The following is a 23,965-nucleotide window of genomic DNA, read 5'->3' on the forward strand; positions in this document are numbered from 1 at the left end:
AGACAACCATATAAGGCAAAGCTTAACACCTGAATTTGAAGCCATGGCTAATAGGACTCTCCATGAATTCTCTACTCCAACTACGGCCAACATCCATACTGGACCAACAGTCAATGTCAGAGATAATGGATTCAAGCTCAAGCCAGCCCTCATTAACATGGTGCAAGCAAGCCACTTTAGTGAAAAGGCACATGAAGATGTGAGTGCACATCTCCAACACTTCCTAGAGATCTGTACCACTTTCACCATCAAAGGAGTAACCCAAGATGCCATACTACTTCACCTCTTCCCATTATCACTCTTGGGGAAGGCAAAGCAATGGTTCTATGCCAACAAAGATAGAAATACTACATGGGATAACTGCTCCGCTGCCTTTCTAGCAAAGTTCTTTCTCATAGGCAAGACCAATGCTCTATGTAGGAGAATCTCAAGCTTTCAGCAACAACATGATGAATCTATCCCTAAGGCATGGGAATGCTTTCAAGATTACATTGCGGAATGTCCTCATCATGGGATGGAGAATTAGCTACTCATGCAGACTTTCTACCATGGGTTGACTAATAGTACCCGTGAGACTATGGATGCTGCTGGTGGAGGTGCATTCCTATCACTCACCATACCAGCTGCAATAGCTCTTTTGGAGAAGATGGCCTCCAACCAAGGTTGGAATAAAGAACATCTTCAGACCCACAAGAGACATGGAGGTATGCATCAACTTAAGGAGGTAGACATGCTATCTATCAAGATGGACCTGTTGATGAAGAAGCTTGAAGATTGAGCCAATGAGAAGCAAGAAATCATGCACATTCATGATTCTCGCATGACATGTGAAGTGTGTGGAAACACTAGGCATTCTAGGAGCAGTTGTCCTAAAACCCAAGAGGATGTGAACTTTGTCAACAACAACTACTACTTTCGTTCTCAACAAAATCAATGATGGAATCAACAATAGAAGCCGAACTACCAAGGTAATTACCAAGGTAACTATCAAAGTAATAATTTTAATAATTTCAATCAACCACCCTTGAGAGAATTAATTGCTGGCTAATCCAAACTTATGGAGGGATTATCTAGAAAGATAGCTACCAATGATAAAATTCTAGAGAACATAAATAATAGAATACATAGCTTTGCTTCTACCATTAAGAACTAGTATAGCTTTAATAAAATGATAGAATCACAAATAGCTCAGCTGGGTGCTGTTGTTCCTCCGTTCGATAAAGGTAAGATTATGAGGCAACTTGAAGATCTAGAAACTGCAAATCTTGTTGATATTCGCAATACGGCTTACTACTACATGGAGCCATCAATGGGAAGATGGATAGATTATACCTTACCGAAAAAGAAGAGTGATCTAGGGAGACCTATCATTCCCATCGCCATTAGACCTCATATTTTTCAAGAAGCTATCTGTGACTTCGGAGTAAGTGTCAACATCATGCCAAAAGTAATTTATGATCAAATTAATGGAGATACTTTGTTGTACACAAATATACATTTGCAGCTTGCAGATCAGTCACTCTGTTACACCAAGGGAGTTCTTAAAGATGCCATTGTTCAAGTGGGACAATCATATGTTCCCGTAGACTTTGTGGTTTTGGAAACAGGTGGAGATGTAAGGGCACCCAATATTTTGTGTCGACCTTTCCTAAGCACCGTAAAAGCCATCATCTACACGGACAGTGCCAAGATCTACTTCACAATTGTAACACCCCCGGTGTTACGTACCTATTGAACAATAGTTTATGGCTTAATAAAACATGATAAATAGGTTTACCTAGGTTTGGTGATGAACTCTTGCATGAAATGATAAGTACATATTTGTTGGAATCATTTTTGTGAATAAAGTCAACATGTGTGAGGTCAACCAACTTTGTTTTTGTGCTTAAACATCTCTAAATGAGTTTGTGGACAAAAGTTATTTAGGATTCATGATGGAAAAATGTGGAGAAAATGATTAAAAATGCCAAAAACCTTACCTTGTTTTAATTGCTCAATAGCTTGCTTTGTGTCTCGGCGTGATGTCACCATGGCAGGTCAAGAGCTCTAGCTAGGTGTTGCGCTGTGTTCCACTGTCACCAACTCCACCACCAGCCTCGCTCTGCCTCGCACACGCTCGTTGAGCCCGCTGAGGCTAGAGCCGCCTTGCCGTAGCTGCTGTAGCGTCGCTGCCGCTGTGCAGTCGCCCGCTGCGACCGCCACACGCATGGCCGGGCCACCACCGGCTATGCTCGGCCAAGCCACCACCACTACTGCCTTCTCCTACCCGTACTACCCCTCCCACGCTCCTTTCTTGGGTCCTCTCTGGCAGCCATGCCCCGCAGCGCCGCTGTCGCCTACCGCTGTAGCAGCTGGCCACCGGCATCCACGGCTAGACCGCCTCAGGCCACCTCCAGCAAGGCCATAGATAGCCCTAGGTCTCCGTGAGGCCCGCGCACCCTCTGCCTAGTCCATCACCGCTGCCGAGCCCTCCATGGCCAGAAATCGGCCCTGCCACGGCCCTCCTCTGCTCGGTGAAGACGAGGAAGAAGAAGAGAAGGACCTCGCGGATAAATGGAAGCTTTTCCAGGGTTCCCAATGTAAATCTCGTGACTCACATGAATAGTACCGCTAGATTGCGGGTTGATTTAGGAAAAGATCAGGGGCCTCAGTGCAAAGTGTTTGTCTTTTATGGTTTTTCTTTTCTTTTATGTTTTTTCGGCTGAAACTTTGAAAATTCATAGTAAATCATAGAAAAATCATAAAAAATGCCAAACTAGTTTTGTTACACTCCACAGAACTAGATCTATGTATTAGATACATAATATGATATGTTTTAGTACAAAAGTTTTGCTATAGATATTTACCAATTCTTTTTTAATGCTAAATTCATATCTGCTGTTATATGAATTCAGCTATTGCGAAATTTTTATGGTAGGTTACTTGTAGCATGCTTATGCTGTGGTAAAAATTTCATGTACAATGGATGAATATTTACTAAGTTATTGATTTATCATGTCTCACATGCTTTTATTGCCTTTAAATCTTAATTAACAGCTAGTAAATAATCTACTTATCTAGAAATTATGAAATTTATGTAGTAGTTATGTTTGGTTAAGATGCATCACCCATAAAATTTTCATGTCCAAAAGAGATGTTTGGTGCGTCACCTTTTTATTCCTTGGTTATAATTATTTAAGCTTTTATATATATTAGGTCTTTAGATTAGGGTTAATATACGTTTGTATATACTACTTGTTTTACATGATGTATAGGCAAAGTGGGTTTAGTAACTAGAAGTGTACTTGACGTGTTATGATAAGCTTTCACTTGTATGTTTAAAATACAAATGGTTGTTTTGCTCGCTCGTGTGATAATAGTACTCGCAAGTAAGTCTCTAGGAGAGGATGAGAGTCGAACCTCTAATGTTTAGTTACCCTTCACCGTGATGATGTGTTTCTTGTCTTGTAGTGTTTGTAAATGTCTTGTTATGCTTGTTTGACTAAAGCATGCATTGCATCTATGCATATCATTTAGGTGCGTTGGTGGTTGATGGATCGATTGATGGCCTATGGAGTTGAACCAGAAGCCGGTGTACATGCTCTATCAAGAGAAGTACGGGTGTGTGTTTGGGATTGCCCAGCTGGATGTACATCGATTGCAATCACCGTCCTCCTCAGATATGGATACCACTTGTCATTTCACTATCATTGTAGTTAACACAACTAGAATATGGAGATGATGAGGCTTCTGCCAGATGATGAAAAATATTTTGATTGCTTACCACATGCTTGAGAGTAGTTCAGGTGCTTACCTAGAATGGTTAGGTAATGAACTTGATGTGTCCGCTAAAACTTTGAATATAAGGATGCACTGTTAGTAACGCTTCTCTGCAAAACAACTAAATAGCTATCCGAATAGCTCCTGCATATCCTTCAGAGTCGGGAGGCTACTCCCACCTAGTCGGGTAAGTCTTGTGGAGTACATCGTGTACTCAGGGTTTTATTCTCCCTGTTGTAGGTAGTAGGTGGATGCTAGAGCTAACTATTGGTGTGTGTGGATACCTCCTGGCGGGCTAAGCGAGGCTTCCTTTATCGTCGCGACCGTAGTAGTTTTACTCTCATAATCTATACTCCTACTTTAATATTCAAAACTATTTACTTTTGCTGCTCTTGTATAAAATAACCCTTCTTCTGTTGCTTGTATGAAATCAGTTTTAACTCTGATTTTATGTAATCTTGTGATGTATGAAATGGTTAACAAATGTTGTAAGCTTTATTCACTCGTTTATGATCCTAATGAAAACGTGGATTTTTGAGTTCTCCCGTTGGGTGTGCTCAACAGACTACTAGGTTTAATTTAATCTCTTATGTACTTAGTGTCAAATGGCTGATAAGTACACTTGGGATTAGGTTAAATTGGGTGGTTCTACCACAACAATCAAGGATAAAAAGGAAAAGTTTTCTATCAAGAACCACATCTTGTGATCTCCTAGACATCCACAAACGACGTACCTGCCCGAAGAGACAACAGTGGCCAAGAAGAAGAACAACAGGAGGAGGAAGAACAAGGCCAGGCAGCCTCAAGAAGAATTAGTCAACATGATCAACACACTTCAATCAGAGTATGACCACCTCCTCGCTTCACCTAAAAATCCTAAGAAGGATGATCTAGGAGTACCCACAATCGAGTGTACCATTAGATAAAGAATATTCCACAAGATCTTCTACGACATTAGGTCGAGTGTCAATATAATGGCCAAGGTAACATATGAATACTTATTCGGTGATGAACCTTTGTTCCCTACATATATGCAATTGTAGATGGCGGACCAATCAATCAGATTCCCAAAGGGAATAGCGAAAGATGTCATGGAAAGAATACGCAATCAGTTTGCCCCTGCCGACTTCATGGTTCTAGACATGGGTGAAGAAGAAGATGATACTCCCATAATTCTTGGAAGACCATTCCTCAACACTACCAACGCGATCATCTACATCGAATCTAGACAAGTCCACTTCCAATTCTCTAGAGAAAAGGTACGCTGTTATTTTAATAGTTATGCCACTTATGAACAACCTAAGAAGACCCGCTCTAGGAGGAGACATCGATCATCCCGAGACCAAAAGAGTCAACCCCAAAAGAAAAGTTGGGAGGAAGATGAGGAACCTGAAGAAGTTATGAAAGATGAACATACTCCACCAAAGTCAAGTCCAAAGACCAAGCAGGTATGGAAAGAGAAGGTGACATCACCATCGGGGAGACCGTCACAAGATGTGCAGCCATCTGGGTCTCCATCGTTGAGACCAAATGATGCACCCAAAAAGTGAAGGACTTTTCTCCAGCCAAGTCCTGTCTAGAGGACTAAAAAATCTAAACCCTGGCCGTGAGGTAACATCGGTAGTTATCCATATTTACTTTCTAGCATTGCATGAATTACTTTTCACTTTAGCATATTCATTTTTTTGCATTAACATTGCATTTAGAAAAGGAAGATAAAAAGTTTCATCACTGTATATCATCATCACATTATAAAAATCCTAAACCCCATGTGAGTAATTTTACAGTGTGTAAACACCCACGAGAATATTCACTGTGGTGGCATATATATATATATATACAAAAAGTGACCAACAAGTAAATATTTGTAGTTTTGCCGTGCGTTATGATCGGATGTGGCCTAGCATGCAATGACATAGGATTTATACTGGTTGGTCACTTTTTGCACCAATAGTTGGCGTCGTCCGTGGGGTCATAATAGAATTAGAGTAGAAATAGTTAATTTATGTAAAAGATGAGTTTGTGGGGGAGCCCTTGTGTGAATGGTCTTACATTCATGAATATTTTAAGTTCATTTTGTAATGAAATCACTCATGAGGGGAAGCTTGTCCCGTCCGCCCTTGTTTTTACCCTTGCGTAGCTTTGCTTTTTGTCCTTTCTTTTTTGCACCAGCCCGTTGACCCGTAGGCTGCAACCTTAAGAACCCAGGCGTGGCCCATGAGGCTCAGCTACTCATAACCGTAGGTCATGGCAGGGTGTGATAGGTCAGGAGGTTAAAGTGCAAGTTACGTAGGGTAATCAAAAGAACGGAATGCCCTTTCATTTGGGCGACGCCCTTTCATTTGGTCAAAAAGTATTACTACATGATAGTAAAAAAAAGGAGGGTGGTATCGCACCCTCGTGGAGCCCCTGAGTGACCTAGGCCAAGAGTGCTCGGGCTGGGGCGCTGTAGGAGCAAACATTGAATGGAAATAAGCGGTAAGACTGAGCTTTAAGGAAAGAAATGACATAACTATTTGATGTTCTATGTGTTGGTGAGAATGTTGCCGTTGTTGTCCTTTAGCCGGTAGGCACCCAGTCGAATCACCTCGGCCACCGCATATGGCCCTTCCCATGGCAGAGAGAGCTTATGTTTGTCCTTGGTTGACTAGGTCCTCCTGAGTATGAGATCACTGACCTCGAGGTTCCTTCCCCTAAATTTTCTTTCATGGTACCAATGGAGAGTTTACTGGTAATGAGCAGAATGGATGATGGTCGTCTCATGAGCCTCCTCGAGCAGGTCGACCATGTCCTGCTAAGCCTCCATGGCTCAATCTTGGTCGAAGGCCTTTACTCTTGGGACACCATGATCAAGGTCGGAGCGCAACACTGCTTTAGCTCCATAGGTCAGGAAGAAAGGGGTGAACCCCGTGGATTAGTTTGGGGTCATTCTAAGGCTCCAAAGGATCGCTGGGACCTTTGCAACCCATCACCCGACATACTTTTTGAGTCGATCGAAGATGCGGGGCTTGAGTCCTTGGAGGACCATGCCATTGGCCCACTCGACCTGACCGTTAGTACATGGGTGTCCCACCGAGGCCCAATCGATCCTGATGCTGTATCCATCACAGAAGTCCAGGAACTTCTTTCCGGTGAAGTTTGTTCCATGGTCGGTGATGATATAGTTAGAAACACCAAACCGATATATGATGTCGAGGAAAAACTTGACCGCCTCTTCCGAGTGGATATTGGTGATGGGCTTTGCCTCTATCCACTTGGTGAACTTGTCCACCACCACGAGTAGGTGAGTGAAGCCACCTAGGGCCTTTTTGAGGGGTCCGACCATGTCGAGGCCCCAGACTACGAATGGCCAGGTGATGGGGATGGTCAGAAGCTCCTGCGCCAATAGATGAGTCTACCGAGCGTAGAACTGGCATCCTTCACACTTGTGGACCACTTCCTATGCATCTTGGAGTGTAGTGGGCTAGTAGAAACCTTGGCGAAAGGCTTTCCTGACCAGCGACCTCGAGGCCACATGATGTCCACAGATTCTAGCATGGACCTCCAGGAGGAGCTATTTCCCCTGGTCGGTCGAGATGCACTTCATGAGTACTCCTGACGGACTTTGCTTGTAAAGTTTGTTACTAATGGTAACGAATGTCTTGGCGCATCGAGTGATTCATCGTGCTTCATTCATTTCTGGTGGGAGAACCTCCTCGAGGAGGTAGGCGAGCAGTGGTGCTCTCTAGTCGACTAGATCAAGTGCCATCACGGTGATGTCCGCGAGCGACGTTGCCATAGAGGCGCCAAGGTTGGAGCCCCCGAGCACTTGGTTAGGATCGAGGCACATTGGGGGTCGGAGCCCCTAGGTACCAGATTGGTGTTGGAGTCGGTCTAGGTTGGATCCTCCAGAATGCAGGTAGATAGCTCATGGAGATCGTTGATGAAGACCCTATCTAGAGACGGAACCCGCTTGACAGTCAATTTTGCGAGGAAATCGGCAGCATCATTGTCCTTTTAGGGGACATGATGCAGTTCGATCCCTCAGAACTTGTCCTTGAGCTTACGCACCTCCTAGTAGTACGCTGCCATGAGAGGGCTCTTGCAGGAGGACTCCTTCATAAGTTGGTCGATGACCAACTCTAAGTCACCGTGGACATCCAACCACGTGGGGCCAAGCTCGACGACGATGCGCAGTCCGTTGATGATGGCTTCGTACTCTACAGCATTATTCGAGGCTAAAATATGGATACCGATCATGTAGCAGAGCTTGCCCCCATCTGGGAAGATCAGAACCAGTCCAACCCCCGAGCTGGGCGCCATGACCGACTATTGAAGTACATCGTCTAGAATTCATGGGTGACATCCGAGGTCAGGAACTGGACTTCTGTCCATTCGGTGATGAAGTCAGCAAGAGCCTAAGACTTAATAGTGGTGCGAGGGACATACCTGATGTCATGGCCCATGAGCTCGAGAGCCCACTTGGAGGTTCGGCCGATGGTGTCACGGTATGGACGATCTCCCTGAGTGGGTATGAGGTGACGACCATGACCTCGTGGTCGATGAAGTAGTGCAAGAGCTTCTGGGTCACCATCAACATTGCATACAAAAGCTTCTGAACCTAGGGGTAGCGGACTTTGGCATTGGTGAGTACCTCACCGATGAAGTACATCGGTCGTTGGACCTTCAGGGGGTGTCCCGGCTCCTCCCTTTCAACGACGAGGGCGGAGCTCACAACGTGGTTGCTTGCCGTGACGTAGAGAAGGAGGGATTCTCCCTATTTAGGAGCGACGAGGATTGGGGCCGACGTTAGTGATGCTTTGAGGCTTTGCAAAGCCTATTGTGCCTCCTCTATCTAGACGAATGTGTCTATGTTTTTGAGAAGCTTGTAGAGAGGCATCCCCCGTTCACCTAGTCGAGAGATGAATTGGCTTAGGGTGGCCAAACAGCCGGTGAGCCTCTATATGCCCTTGATGTTGCATATAGGGCCCATGTTGGAGATGGCCATGATTTTTTTAGGGTTGTCTTTGATGCCATGCTTGGACACGATGTATCTGAGCAGCTTCCCCTTCGGAACCCTAAAACACATTTTTGGGATTCAATTTGATGCTGAACCTTCGAAGGTTCGTGAATGTTGCGGTCAAGTTTGCGATCAAGTCGCTAGGTTGAGCCATTTTCACCACCATGTCATCTATATAGACGATAATTATTGGTTTTGGCTGCTTGACTTGGTCGGTTTGGTCGGGCGGGTCAATTTGGTCGGCGAAGCATCGCTGCTTGCACCGTTGATAGGTGACGCCAGCGTTCTTCAGACCGAAAGGCATGGTTACATAGCAGTACAAACCATATCGGGTGATGAATGAAGTCGCAACCTAGTCGAACTCTCTCATCGTGATCTGGTGGTAGCCTGAGTAGGCATCCAGAAAGGAGAGGATTTTGTATCCTGAGGTGGAGTCGACTATTTGGTCTATGCGTGGCAAAGGAAAATGGTCCTTCGAACATACCTTGTTGAGGCCAGTATAATCAACACACATTCTCTATTTTCCATTCTTCTTTTTCACAATAACAGGATTAGCTAGCCAGTCGGAGTGGTATACCTCTTTGACGAATCCGGCTGCCAGAAGTTTGGTGATCTCCTCGCCTATGGCCCTATGCCTCTCGTCATCAAAGCGACACAGGCATTACTTGGTGGACTTTGAGCCCCAGACAACACGTAGTGCATGCTTGGCGACCTCCCTTGGTATGCCCAGCATGTTAGAAGGTTTCCACGTGAAGACATCACGATTGGCACGTAGGAAGTCGGTGAGCTCGCTTTCCTATTTAGCTGGGAGCTTGGTCCCGACCCAAACTATCTTGGTTGGGTCAGTGGGGTCGATCTCTAGTGCCTTAGTTTCCTCGGTTGGATGGAAGGCACTTGAGAAGGTTGGCTTGTTGTAGTCGGGGACTGTTGGAGTCGTCGAATTCCTGAGCTCCAAGAGCTCGGTGGAGTTGATGATGGCAGTAATGCTCGCGGTCACACGTGTAGGCGTGCGAAAGGGTGCTACCCATGGTGATGACATCGTTTAGCCCTAGCATCTTTAGCTTGAGGTAGGTGTAGTTGGGGATCGTCATGAACTTAGCGTAGCATGGCCACCCCAAGATGGCATGGTAGGACCCTGAAAAGTCTGCTAGCTCAAAGGTTAGGACCTCCTAGCAGAAGTTAGCGTGGTCACCAAACATGACGGACAGGTCGATCTACCCAAGTGGATATGCCTGTGTCTGTGGGATAATGCCATGGAAGGGAGAGCTCATTGGGCGGAGCTCTGACCGGGGGATGCGCATGGCGTCGAGGGTGTCGACGTAGAGAATGTTGAGGCCGCTGCCTTCATCCATTAGCACCTTGGTGAGGCACTTCTTGCGGATGATGGGGTCAATGATGAGCGGGTAGCGACCCAGTTAGGTGATGTGGGAAGGATGGTCTCTTTGATCAAAAGTGATCGGGGAGTCCGACTAGCTAAGGAAAGAGGGGATGGCCAATTCGGCAGCACATGCCTCTCTATAGCGTACCTTGTGCTGACGCTTGGAGTGGATGGCGTTAGATCCCCCAATGATCATGAGGTATTTCTCAGGGTCGAGGAAGCCATCTTCATCCTTGCCCGCCGCCCCTCCTTTCTTGGTCGCCTCCTCCTTACCTTTCCCTTCCTTTGGCTTACCGGCTTGCCGTAGAAAGCATTTGAGGAGCTCACAGTCCTTGTAGAGGTGCTTGATGGGGTAGGCATGGTTGGTGCATGGACTCTCCATGATCTTATCAAAGTGGTCGGGCTAGCCCTGCTAGGGCTGCTTGCCTACTCGAACGGCCACAGCGACCAAAGCTAGGTTGGTCGGTCGGCACCGATCCTTCTTGTTCTTCTTGCCTATTTGTGTGGAGGGGACCTCTCCTTGGTCCTCGTGCTTGGCCTTACCCTAGTCCCAACCACCGCTAAAGATTGCCCTGACCGCCTCCTCACCGGATGCATGGTTTGTGGCGATGTCAAGCAGGTTGTGGGTGGTATGGGGCTTCACATAGCTGAGCTTCTAGATCAAGGACTTGCAGGTTGTCCTAGAGAGGAACACACTGATGACGTCCACATTGATGACATCGGGAAGGGAGTTGCACTGCTTTGATAACCTATGGATGTAATCATGCAGGGACTCGTTGGGCTCCTGCTGGCAGCTCTTGAGGTTCTAGGAATTCCTAGGACGAACATACGTCCCCTAGAAATTTCCAACAAAGACCCTCTTGAGATCCACCCAGTCGCGAATGCTATCGGGTATAAGGAATTTGAGCCATGCTTGAACATTCTCCCCCATGCAGATGGGGAGGTACTGGATGATGAAGTAGTCATCATCCACTCCTCTGGCTCGACAGGCGAGTCGGAAGTCTTCGAGCCATATACCGGGGTTTGTCTCCTTGGTGTATCTAGCGATGTTGGTGGGCAGTTGGAAGCACTATGGGGATGGCACTTTTTGTATGTGATGACCAAAGGCCCATGGCCCTGGGCCATTTGGGCTAGGGCTCTGGTCATTTGGTCAGCCACCATGCCTAGGGTGCATGTCCCCACACTCCTTGATGGTCAGGCTGGGGCCCGCGCCACCTGCTCCTATCGCCACTCGATGGGCGTCATCATCATGCCAGGCGTGGCATCGGTTGTTGATGACGCTGCGAGCATCACGGTTTGGCCCAAGCCATTCACGCATAGGTGGTTAGCATGGAGCGGGCGCTAGGTCAGGCTGTGGTGTAGTCGTGGCTTCTTGCCCCATGCTCAGCAACTGCAGTGGTGAGCAGACGGAGCGATTCAACTGGTGCGGCCCTAGTCCTCCGGTTAGGCAAGAGGTCATGAGCTGGTGTCGTGACGCAAAGCTCTCTGCCTTTTGAATGGTGGCTGTCTCCACCAAGGCCCAGAGGTTCTGGTGGATTGTCTGTTCCTGGGGGTCAGCAGGCTCGGGGAGGCCATGCAGAAGCATCGCCGCAGCAGCGATGTTCTGGCTAGCCTGAGCAAACTAAGGGGGTCATTTCCTCTATCTAGGATGTTATGCTAGACCCAACAGGCATGACCCTGAGCGCCACTCATTGGGTTACGCACATGTGGCATAGCGTGCTGCGCTGAGCTCACCAGCGCAGGTGGTGGCTGGTTCTGCTGCCTTTTCATAACTCCTCATCATGCTCCTGCACATGTGCCAAGGCCTTCACATGGGGTCCAAAGGGGTGTGGGTCTACATAGACTACACTACCACTGGTAGTTGTCCCAAGGCGTCTGTCATAGCGCACTCTCGAGACATAGGGTGGCTAGGTGCCACGATGTCGCCGATGCTGGAGCCGTCGCTCTTGACCTCATTGTCGACGAGGTCATGGAAGGAGGCGGTGGCGTAGCCCACCATCCCCACAAACTCGAACGTGAGTAATGGGAACGAGGATCCCGATCTTCTATTAGGTAGTGGTAACTATCGTTGTGACGGAGAATAACACACCGATCCGGCTTCAGATCGAAAGATCAAACCCTACAATCTTAGCACCACGACTCCTCTGGTTATCAACCAAGACACGAATCCGATTGACCTCACCAAGAAGGCTAATCCCTGCCTACGCAACGAAGAACACAAGCAAGAACAAGAAAGAAAGCAACCAAATTGTAGATGAATGATTAATCTCACGAAGTTGGGGTCTCACAAACCGATGAACGGCGAAACTGTTCTTGACAGATTAATCTAAGCAAAACCCAAACCTTAATGGAGGGGTGGCAGCTGTTTATGAAGACTCTAGGGTCATGCAAGACCCCTGGACACGCCCCCTAATGGGCCCAAACACGATACACGGTCCATCGGACCAAAAGACGGTGTCGCAGCACCCTGGCAGATTCTGGATGCTGAATTGTTTCAATGATTCCTGTTGATTCTGAAGGGATTTTGACGTTAGACCACTTGTATTGGCTTCCTTATCAAATTATCTTTCCAACCATATGTGGATCATTGAAAACGGAGTCCGGATGCGTCCTGGGTGACCCGTTTAAGGCAGACTGGTCCTGGAGGCCAAGGCAGACACGAAATCATGTTGGACTGGGCCTCCGGTTTCTGTTGAACGTCCTTGCTGGTCATCAATGCCTCCACCTCTTCCTCTAAGTCCCTCATGACCATCTCCAATGTTCCTAAGCAATATTACATCATTAGGTAGTAGTCTATTCTCAAAAGTATGAAAAGGATCGCTTAAGAACGAGCTCACCTCTAAATTGAGTTAGCGCATTCGAGTCCGGGTCATTGGACCTTGCATGATGGTTGGAGGATCAGCGGGTACATCCGAAAGAGTGATGTCCTTATCATCCTCCCCCTCTTGAAACTGAGTCATCCTCGACTCAAGCTCATCTTCTTCTCCCAAATAAGGCTTCAAATCTGCAATGTTAAAGGTGGGACTAACCCCGAACTCGGGTGGCAACTCAAGTTTGTAGGCATTATCATTTATTTTCTCAATTATCTTATAAGGACCAGCTGCTCTTGGCATTAATTTAGACTTATGCAGCTTATGAAATCTATCTTTTCTCAAATGTAACCAAACCAAATCACCCGATTCAAGTTTAATTTCTTTTCTACCTTTACCGCCAGCAATTATATACTTTTCATTTATTCTTTCAATATTTGCTTTAGTTGTTTCGTGCAACTTATGAATGAAATCAGCACGCTCTCTAGCATCACTATGTGTTCTTTCAGTGGTAGGTAAAGGCAAAAGATCAATAGGAGCGCGAGGGTTAAAACACTTAATGAGGACGGGGATCCCGATCTTCCGTTAGGTAGAGGTAACTATCGTTGTGGCGGAGAATGACACACCGATCCAGCTTCAGATCGAAAGATCAAACCCTACAACCTTAGCACCACAACTCCTCTGGTTATCAACCGAGACACAGATCTGGTTGACCTCACCAAGAAGGCTAATCCCTGCCTACGCAACAAAGAACACAAGCAAGAACAAGAAAGAAAGCAACCAAATTACAGACGAATAATTAATCTCACGAAGTTGGGGTCTCACAAACCGATAAATGGTGAAACTATTCTTGATAGATTAATCTAAGCAAAACCCAAAACCTAATGATGGTAGCAGCATATGATTATAAAGGTCTTAGGGTCATCACCTACCCTGGACGCGCCCCCTAATGGGCCCAAACACGATACATGGTCCAACAGACCAAAAGACGGTGTCGCAGCACCCTGGCAGATTCTGGACACTGAATTGTTTTGATGATTCCCATTGATTTTGAAGGGATTTTGATGTGGGACCACTTGGATTGTCTTCCTTATCAAATTAGCTCTCCAACCATATGTGGATCATTGAAAACAGAGTCCAGATACGTCCTAGGTGACCAGTTTAATGCAGAATGGTCCTGGAGGCCGAGGCAGACTCGAACTTGAGTTGCTTTGGGCCTCCACCTCGGGGACTCGAACCAAATTAGCCTCGAGCCTCCTTATTGACTTGGACACCCTTGCTGGCCTCCTACCCCTCCATACCATGCGCCAAACACCATATGCATGGGTGTCATGTCCTCATCATCCTCCCCTTCTTGATGAAAAGCCGTCCTCGGCGTCGATTGTGCTTGAAACTGATCCTGCACAACATAAAGGAGAACGGGGTTGCGAAGACAAAGGGAACTGAAATAATTGTGAGAAGGAACATGACTATATTCCAAGTTTATAGCATGTCATCTCGCATAAAAATTTCAGCAAGCATGTAAACTCCATGATCTGAATGTACATGATGTATGTCAACACTATCCTGCAAAAGATTAGAACTAACCAAAGACAATGCAGGAATAGATGGTCTAGTAGACATAGGTAGTAACCAACAATGCTCCCCTTCTTGGAAGTGAACTTGTTTCTTTGAGAGACATGAGAAAATGTTTGTATTATTATGGCTGCCCTCTAAACGATCATAATCTTGTACAACAACAACAACAACAACAACAAAGCCTTTAAGTCCCAAACAAGTTGGGGTAGATGATCATAATCTTGTACAACAAAAGGAAAATTCATATTACTACGAATGTATACTCGATGTATCATATATTATCCCTTGTTGTTATATTTGTCAATAACATGATATGTGTGTTTAGAAAACCAAGGCAAATCAGCATATTTAAAAAGGCTCTCCTCCAAACAATCTAGGTTACACAAATCATCAAATTCAATGTAACCCAAAGTATGTAAAGAAGACAACAGTTTGAACTCATCAGTTTTAGTAGCAATATGAATAACATGTTTATTTTTAGCACAAGTGACTGGTTCTGAATTTGCACATGAGGTTGTGAGCTCCTCATTTTCTTCCATGTCATCCTCTCGCTTATGGACATTATCCTACAGAAGGTTAGTCATAGCAAGAGGAATAACAACAGACTCTTCCTCTAAATGGTGCACCTCAGCATATGAAGTCAAAATAGGAGGTGGATTAGCAAAGGTTTCTCGCATAAGGAGTTTCATATCATTCCAAGTTTGAGGATTATCAAAAGGATCTAAAGACTCCCACCAAGATAAAGCAAAATGTCACAAAACACTAGCTACATTTTGTACCTTCCTCCTTGGACACATAAAGCAAGTAGCAAATATGTTATCTATGGCAATTTCCCACTCCATGTACTCATCAGCACCTATACTATCATAAGTCAGTGGATACGAACAACCTATCATTGTTAGAAGACAGCAAAAGACAACACAAAAGTATTATCCCTATCAAATGACTACGTGGTTATAGTGGTGTCACTTTTCACAGCGAGTGAAAGCATCTTACCAAGCTCTTACAAAGTTCTTACCAACACAAGCAGTGGGCGGTACAACCGGTGGCTGGTTCGTGATACCTATGAGGCAGTGGTACCGAGATTGCAAGGCCCTTTTTCTGTACTGATCTGAAGAGTTTGTGGAGCTTGGAAGGCACACAAAGAATAATATGTATATTTGGCATAAAAGTTAGTAACAGAAAGTAATGCTATAGTCCAAAGTACTTATTGTCGTTGCTGGTCTAAAATGTTCCAAGTACTAGGTGTGTGTATGACAAACAAGTATGGTGGATAGCAAGGTGATAGGTGTGCAAAAACAAGTATGGTGGATAGCAACAGCAACACAAACAAGGAACCAGTCAGCACACACTAACATAGCTCACTTTGGCCTTCTTTATGTGCTCCTCTAGATATTGTTCCTCTTTTGTCCCTCTCTTTTTTCTATTTTTGGGTTGTCATTGTTTTTTGGGAATTTTTGACTTTTTATTTTTATTTTTTTTATATTTTTTCTTCACTAGGAGCACAAAAAAAGTAACCATAGAAAATATGAACTTAAACAAGTGAAAGGCGTGGTCTGTGGAAATTTCAGAAGACGTGCTCAAAATTGACAAAAAACTTGTGACCACGAAAAGAGGTTCTTATGACCAGTTTTTGACCAAAATAAAATTTTTTGACCCCAGCAAAGCGAGGATGGATGGATCTGAATTTTTTTTCTGATCGATTTTGATATATGGAACGTCAAAATATCCGAGTTCATATGTAAAAACTAGATCAGTTTTAAGAATTGGCTCCGAATTAGAGGACAAAACAGGAACAATATGCGCAAAATTGGTCACGACAGCTACGATTTGATGGAAACGATGGGGAAAACACACGAACTGGACTCTAACACGACCTAACCAGCAATAAGACCTTGACCAGGACACAAACTCAACATGACGGATGATGAGGACATGACACCTAGTCATATGACCATGTTTGGCGCATGGTATGGAGGGGTAGGAGGCCAGCAAGGGTGTCCAAGTCAAGAAGGAGGTCTAAGGCTCATTTGGTTCAAGTCCTCAATGTGGAGGCCCAAAGCAACTCAAGGCCAGCAAGGGTGTCCAAGTCAAGGAGGCCCAAGGCTAATTCAGTTCGAGTCCCCAAGGTGGAGGCCCAAAGCAACTCAAGTTCGAGTCTACCTCGGGCCTCCTTCTTGACTTGGACACCCTTGCTGGCCTCCTACCCCTCCATACCATACGCCAAACATGGTCATATGCATGGGTGTCATGTCCTCATCATCATCAGTGAGAGGGAGCAGCATCAGCATCCTTCGGAGCCCCTGCACGTATGTGTCCACGGGGGACACGAAGCCATAGGGGAACTGGTCGCACAACGATCGCGGTGGGGATAACAGGATCCCTCCGGAGAGTCGGTGGAAGGTGTTAAATAGTGAGTAAAGAATAATATGTACGTCACTCACCATGGGGTTTAAGCCCAGCATGGGCTCATGGCAAAACGCGAGTGTCTCAACATTGGGGTTGTCGAGTGGCCCGGGGCTGGTGGAGAGCGCTCCTCCTCCAGTGGACGCTAGGACGAGCACCTCCTCATTGAGGTGAAGTATGCTGAGCCGGTTGGCGATGAAGTCTAGGCTTCCGAAGAGGAAAGTCTGGAGCGGCTCGAAGACGGGAGGAATCCACATCCCAACAGGTGGGAGCATGGGAAACTCCAGCGAGCTAAAGCGAATCGTATCGCTCGAGCCCACCATGCCAAAAATGATGGAAAGGTGGGCCATCTGATGACCAAAAGTGTGAACGCACGGTGTCTTCCCCACGGACGGTGCCAACTGTCGGTGCGAAAAATGACCAACAAGTAAATATTTGTAGTTTTGTCGCGCGTTGTGATCGGATGTGGCCTAGCACGCAATGATACAAGATTTATATTGGCTCAGGCAATGTGTCCTATGTCCAGTTTTAGTCAGTCGGTGACTATATTCCTGAGCTCAGGTGCTCAAAATTTGTTGTGGGGTTACAAACGAGTAGGAATGAGAAGGGGGTGTTAAAGGCCCGGTCGGACTCTGAACCAAATGGCCAAGAGTGACGGATGCTCTAACATGCGCTAAGTATTGGAGTGTATGCTCTGTGTAGCTATCGAGTTCTAGGGCTATTGAGTTGTTTGAGTCCTCAGGTCATCGAGTCCTCGAGTCGTCTAGCCCCTTTTCCCCGAGAGAGCGCATCCCCTTTTATAGTTGAAAGGGATGGTCATACAAGTCAGAGAGAAAGAGAGAAAGAGAGAAAGTGTGTATATGTGCTACCTAGTCTTATTGCCCACGCTATCGGGTACGAGACAGTCGTCGACGCCCACAATACTGTTTATGTTTGGACACATCTGGCAGGCTCTACCGTGTTCGCCTGGTACGGCAAACGTTGGCGCCCACAATATTGTTTGTGCTCTGACGCATCTGGAAGGTTGTATAGTGCCTGTCTGGCATGGCCTGGTGGCACCATCCTACAGGTGCACAGGGCATGGCAGGGTACGGTCCTCGGTATTGCGGTTGACTTGAGTGCCTTACCTTATCTGCTTCGCTTGATCCTCGGGCCCTCACCGAGCGGGCGTCCCCGGTCAGTTGTTCCCAGTCGATCCCAACTGTGTCGGTCGGGAAAGAGCAGCGAATAGAGGTCTGGCGTATCCTCGGTCGGTGAAGGAGGTCGGAGCCGGACTTTGGTCCCACTTTGGCCAGGCATTCTGGTCGGGGACCAGATCGTTGTCATAGCATTTTATTATGTATCTGGGCCGGCCCAGGCGTGCGTTGTCGTCACGCCGCCTGCTGGGTTGGGTTTTGTAGGGAGCGGATCCATTGGGGACCCCGGGTTTAAGAACCCAACAATATATATATGGTTCATTTTATATACTCCCAGGAGTAGTTACTCCCATAATCAATAAATCACGTTGCGTATGTGTATGTACTCATTTATCAGTTTGAGTATGTTGGCATACTAATATTAAAACACTCCAGATCTTTACTATGTGAATTTTTTTTCAAAAGAGCACATATTTTTTAATATATTATATAATACTATGATAGTAGCATATAAAATAAGTATAACCATATACTCTAAGTATATATACATACTTGTCATACATAGTACCCTAGATGGTCTAGTATGAAGATATACTCCATCTGCATACACTTCGTCGGGCCATATACGCCATAAATCTAGAGATATACACATGGGAGTAACTACTCCCAGGGAGTAGGAAATAATTTCCCTATATATATATATTGCATGCATATTTTCTTTCTACATTATATAAATAAGAAAATCTAAAAAAAATAGACATCCTGCTAGAACTTTGCCAATCAGGAAATCTGACTAAACCCCTAAGGACAACAAATCTCTGAATGGCTGACCGCTAACCTCCTAATCCGTGCCACGAGTTTTGGTGTTCTTGTTGGAGTATTTTGTAGGATGATCAAGAGTAAAGTCATCCATCAAAAGTATATTTTTCCGAACTGTCGCTACACTTGCTGCACGAGGAACATAATTTCTAGATGAATGAGAAAGACTTTTGCTGGTAGACTCACTCTAAGAAAGACGACGACAACATCCAGCTTGGCGAAGGAGCATCCCCATGTATCGAGATAAGTATTTCTTTCCCTTTTGGTTTTACTATTTTTAAGTTTGCTTCATTTTTGCTAAAGAAATAAAAAGATGCGTAACAAACTAAAAGCAAAATGAAAATTTATCTTAGCTAGTTATATATATTAAGGTGTGATCTTAAATTTTGAAAACAAAATAAAATGTGTGTCTAGTTTTCTATTTTTAAGAGCTAAATAAAAGGACTCTGAGGATAATCTCTTGTAATGGAAATGATGAATAGTTGATATGTCGTAATTCTTTTTAAGTACCTAGTTTTCAGCCTTGAATTTTTCCAAATTTTGGATACGACTGTTTTGATATAAGAATTTACTCTGAACTTGAAACTCATGAGTAGCATATGCTTGATCTAAGTCTAGGTAACTGATGGATATGATATGAGGTCTGAGCTGTTGTTTATCTTATTCCAAATGATACTAAAGTTCTGGAGATTAATCTTTTTGAAAAACATAAAAATATTACATGATGAGCTCCTATATGACAATGCTTGAATTCCTACCAAAGCCATATATGATATTTAGATTAGGAAAAATTCCACATATATACTGCTTATTTTGTATTGAGTTTAGTCATGCTTTGTTGACCCATATGAGAGGTTTGTCATGCTCTTAAAATCAAGATCACATACACACCACCCAAATATGCACTACTCCTACACTGGGGTAGGCACAAAAACATGTCATTCCATTTAGATCTACCCAAAAATGTTTTACTCCTACACTGGGAGTAAACACAAAAAATATTCTTGATAGGATATCCACCAAATGAATGCTCCAAGTTCTTGTTGCTATCTCTCAAAAGTTTTGTTGTAGAAAAGAAGCATGTGGCTATGCAAAAGTTATTCATAAAAAAGAAAAAAAGAGATGAAAAAAATGAACAAGTGTTCAAGATATCTAAAACAATGGGTAATTAGATGCCCGCCCAAAAAAAAGAAAAAGCAGAAAAGATGAATAAGATAGCACATGTTTTCTTGCAAAGTTGTTTTCAAGTTTCAAGAGAGAGATTCGTTTTTAAGGAGCATAGTAGAAATAGGTTAGCCACCATATATATATCATCCACACATGCACATCTTAATTTGATTATATGACTCAACTCTCTTTGGATCCGAGGTTTGACTTTACTATATATGTATTGCAAGTATGCTCTTTTATGCTTTCTCCACTCCTATGAGTTCCACATAAGCTTTAGTTGTAGGAAGAGAAAGGCATAACATCACTTTTATCTTGGTAAGGATCCACAAATACCACATATATTGAGAGACTTGAGAGTGTCATACAATGAAAGCTCTGAGTTTTATTTTGAAAATCTATAAAAACTCTGGAATAATGGTTGAGCAAAGAACTTGAGACATAATGCTTGACTTGATCGTTCTGTCTTTCAATTGCTCAAGATCCAAGTGAAGGCTAAGAAGCCTCATGGTTGAAGGTAATATGGGTAAGTTTGAAAGTCAGATCGGTTCATTCTAATTCGGAGGAGAATTCTTGTTTGAACACATGTGTACTTTTGAGGAGTTGCGTCGATGTTTTCAAAATCTTTAAAACTCTTGATCCATTTACTAAGTTTAGCTTTGCTAAGGGACTAGCAAAGGTTAAGCTTGGGGGAGTTTGTTGACGGTAGTTAACAACCATTATAAACCATCAATATAACATGTATAAGGGCATATAATCACCAACGAAGGTTTATGGGTTTAAACTAACAAATTCTACGAGTTTTGGTGAATCTATATTTTCTGCAGGGCTTATTCAGAAAACCGTCAAGGTGGACCTACATGTCAAATTTAATCGTGCTTATCCACAGCAAACACAGACACTAAAAGACTCTAAAAGACTCGAGAGGACTCTGCGCTGAGGTAGAGGCTACAGGTGGGGCTGGCCAGCCCACCTGTAGACCACCTGACCCCCTAGGCCCACATGTCAGCCCCTCCTTCGAATGTCGGTTCTCCACCATCTCCTAGGTTGCATCTACACCATCCTTTAAGTCGGTTTGATCCAAGGGCTCACGTTGGATGCTCCGAGCTATATATACCAGCCCCTGCCACCCCCAGGCATAACAACTCCAGTCATCAAGTCATTTGAGAAGACAGAAACCCTAATCATCCTCAGAGCTCACCATATTCTAGGGTATAGCTAGTTAGACTAGGTCTAGAGGGAGGCAAGCAGGCTTCGCTTAGATTCCCAATCTTGTCAAGAGCGTGATTCGGTATAATCTTTGTATCCCCTCTCTTTTGTACCTCCATTATTTTTTATATGCTAGTTACAATTGTTATGACAATATTAATATTCATCTTATTCATGTTCTTTGTTATAATGTTCATCGTCTACTTTTATTATATGCTTAGTATAGTTGGATTATCATCATGTTCATGCATACATTCGTATAGCACTTACTCTAAGGTACCATGGGTGAGTGGTCGACATTGTGTAGGCGTGGTGCTTATACGTTGTTTACCTGTGGATACACCCTATATTCTGGGTCATGTGGTAGATTGCGGATGGACACTCCCGTTGAGTCCTTTGTAGTCCACTCCCCGAATATAGGTGCACGTAGGGTCCGGTTACGAAGGAAGAACAAGCTCTGTTCTTAATCTTCCTTAGTAATATCCCTTATGTGTATATATGACGATGATCTTAGCAATGACTACTAGGTATAATTGCACTAATCAATGTATACTTTGACTTGTAATAAAGAATGACTTAGGAATTATTCCTCTAATATTCCACCTGACCATGCTAATGCCATAGAAAGGAGTACTCTGAGTGATTTATCATTATCATTGATCAATACTTATCATATATCTTATCCTAAGACTTACTCCCGTTATGAGTAGAACATTGGTTATGGTTTATTTCTCCATCAATAGTATAAGTTATCAATACATGTCCATGCCAGACCTTCCCTGTGGTAAAAATATAAATAACGATACCCGGAATACTCTCAGATGAAGTGCTATAATGGATAATTATCTATGCGCTTGTAGATTCCTTTCATTTATATATATCTATTCTTCCTAGTCACATAAATAAATAAAGAACTACTTAGTATTATTCTAGTAGTAATGCTACGTAGTACCAACAAACATTTCTGGCACCATCATTAGGGATGACAACTAGTACAAGTGATGCTAGAAGATGTAGGCATATTACATGTGACTACTTAAAACAAGTGACAAGTTAATAAATACCAACACACCCTCTCTTGGCACTTTGACATATTTTCCACCCCTTTGAGCTAAGCCTTTCCTCTCTCACTCACTTTGCTTGATTGATTCATCATTTGATGAGATTTGGCAGCATCCAAGTGCATTTGCTTTGAGTGATTGCATCTAGAGGCACTTGGTAATTGTGTTTCGCTGCGGGATTCGCTTGTTACTCTTGGTGGTTGCCGCCACCTAGACGGCTTGGTGCAATAAGGATTGTCGAGCGAAGGAAGGTGCTTGTCTCCGACTTTGATCATGGTGATTGTGAGGGGTTCTTGATCTTTCCCCGGTAGAGAGCCAAAAGGTACTATAGTGGATTGCTCGTAGCTTGTGGATCTCCATCTTGTGTTGGTTGTGTGGCACCCGGTTGCGGGTTAGGCGTGTGATGCCTATTAGCACGTGAACCTTCAAGTGGGTGAATCGCTACAATAGGGACGTAGCTTGCCAGCAAGCAAGTAAACCTTGGTGAAAAATTATTGTGTCAATTGGTATTCATTGTGTTTGATTTTTTTTCTTGCATGGCTCGGTATTGATCCCTCTACCTCTCTTGTATTTACATTTGTTGAGATATCTTGTGTAGAGGTAGCCTAGCTAGTAGAGTAGCTCTCTAGTGTAGCATACAAGTAATTAGTTGAATTGCTTGTTTAGGTTGCTCACTAGTGGTAGAATTAGTGACCTAGCCATCGTGTGATTTACTAGAGATCATAGAAATTAGAATTGGTTAGGTGGCTTGCAACACAAGTGTAGTGCTAGTGAAAAATTTGCTTCGCCATCTTATTTACTAATCACTTGTCTTAGTGTTGTTGTAGATTTTTTTAATAGGCTATTCACCCCCTCTAGCCATTAGGACCTTTCACCTGGCGGATAGCGAATAGAGCAGCGAGAGCGAGGGAGAGGAGGAAGTGGTAGCGTGGCGTCTGACTACTTATGCCACGTCAGATGTTGGCGCTGGTGTGGTGGTTTTTGGACCTTTGGTGTGCGATGACAGAAGATTAGGGACCTAGATGGTCGCTTTTTAAGTTCGAGGACCCAAAAGGGAACACCCCAAAAGTTTGAGGACCCAGGGTGCATTTTATTCTTTTTTTCGAAGCGGGTGAATTATTTCTACCCTCTCTTTACATGGTTGCTCATCGTCCTGTTACCTATTTTTGCAATTTAGTAGACACTAACCCACAGATTTGGCCGATATTCCAGACTAGAACCAGTGCCGACCCTATGGTGTGTGTGGGGGGTGGGGGTGGAGGGGGGTTGCACGGGGTGCGATGGCTGAGGGCCCACACAGGGGAGGGGCCCAAGCCCAGATATACAAACCCCCTGGCCCTATAGTCTATTACGCATCAGCAAACTAATGAGAAGAGATGCAGAGAACTGGCCAGCTGGCCCAAGAAGATCACTCTGATCGCGACTCGAGTTCGCGACGCACGCACGCGGAGTCGGAGGCGACGAGCCACGGACTCGCGGAGAGCTGGACTGCCGAAGAACGGCGCACGACGGCGGCGACCAGGTAGGGCTCCACGACGACGACATCTTGGTTCTTGCCTTCTTGCGAAATGCGATCACCGATCAGTTGTTTCAATTCATGTCCAGGCCCTAGGTATTTTTTTGTTCATTTTTTAATCCAAATT

The 23,965-nt window shown here is 44.6% G+C and overlaps 1 non-coding gene across 1 annotated transcript; it reads right to left on the bottom strand.

Annotated features, from left to right (window-relative positions):
- Positions 1–407: 407 nt before the first annotated feature.
- LOC136540955 (small nucleolar RNA R71) lies at positions 408–516 on the bottom strand. Its single transcript, XR_010780072.1, has one exon. It is a non-coding gene; the product is annotated as a small nucleolar RNA R71 (small nucleolar RNA).
- Positions 517–23,965: the final 23,449 nt, after the last annotated feature.

This window comes from Miscanthus floridulus, chromosome 2, assembly GCF_019320115.1.
Source record: "Miscanthus floridulus cultivar M001 chromosome 2, ASM1932011v1, whole genome shotgun sequence".
Lineage (NCBI taxonomy): Eukaryota > Viridiplantae > Streptophyta > Magnoliopsida > Poales > Poaceae > Miscanthus > Miscanthus floridulus.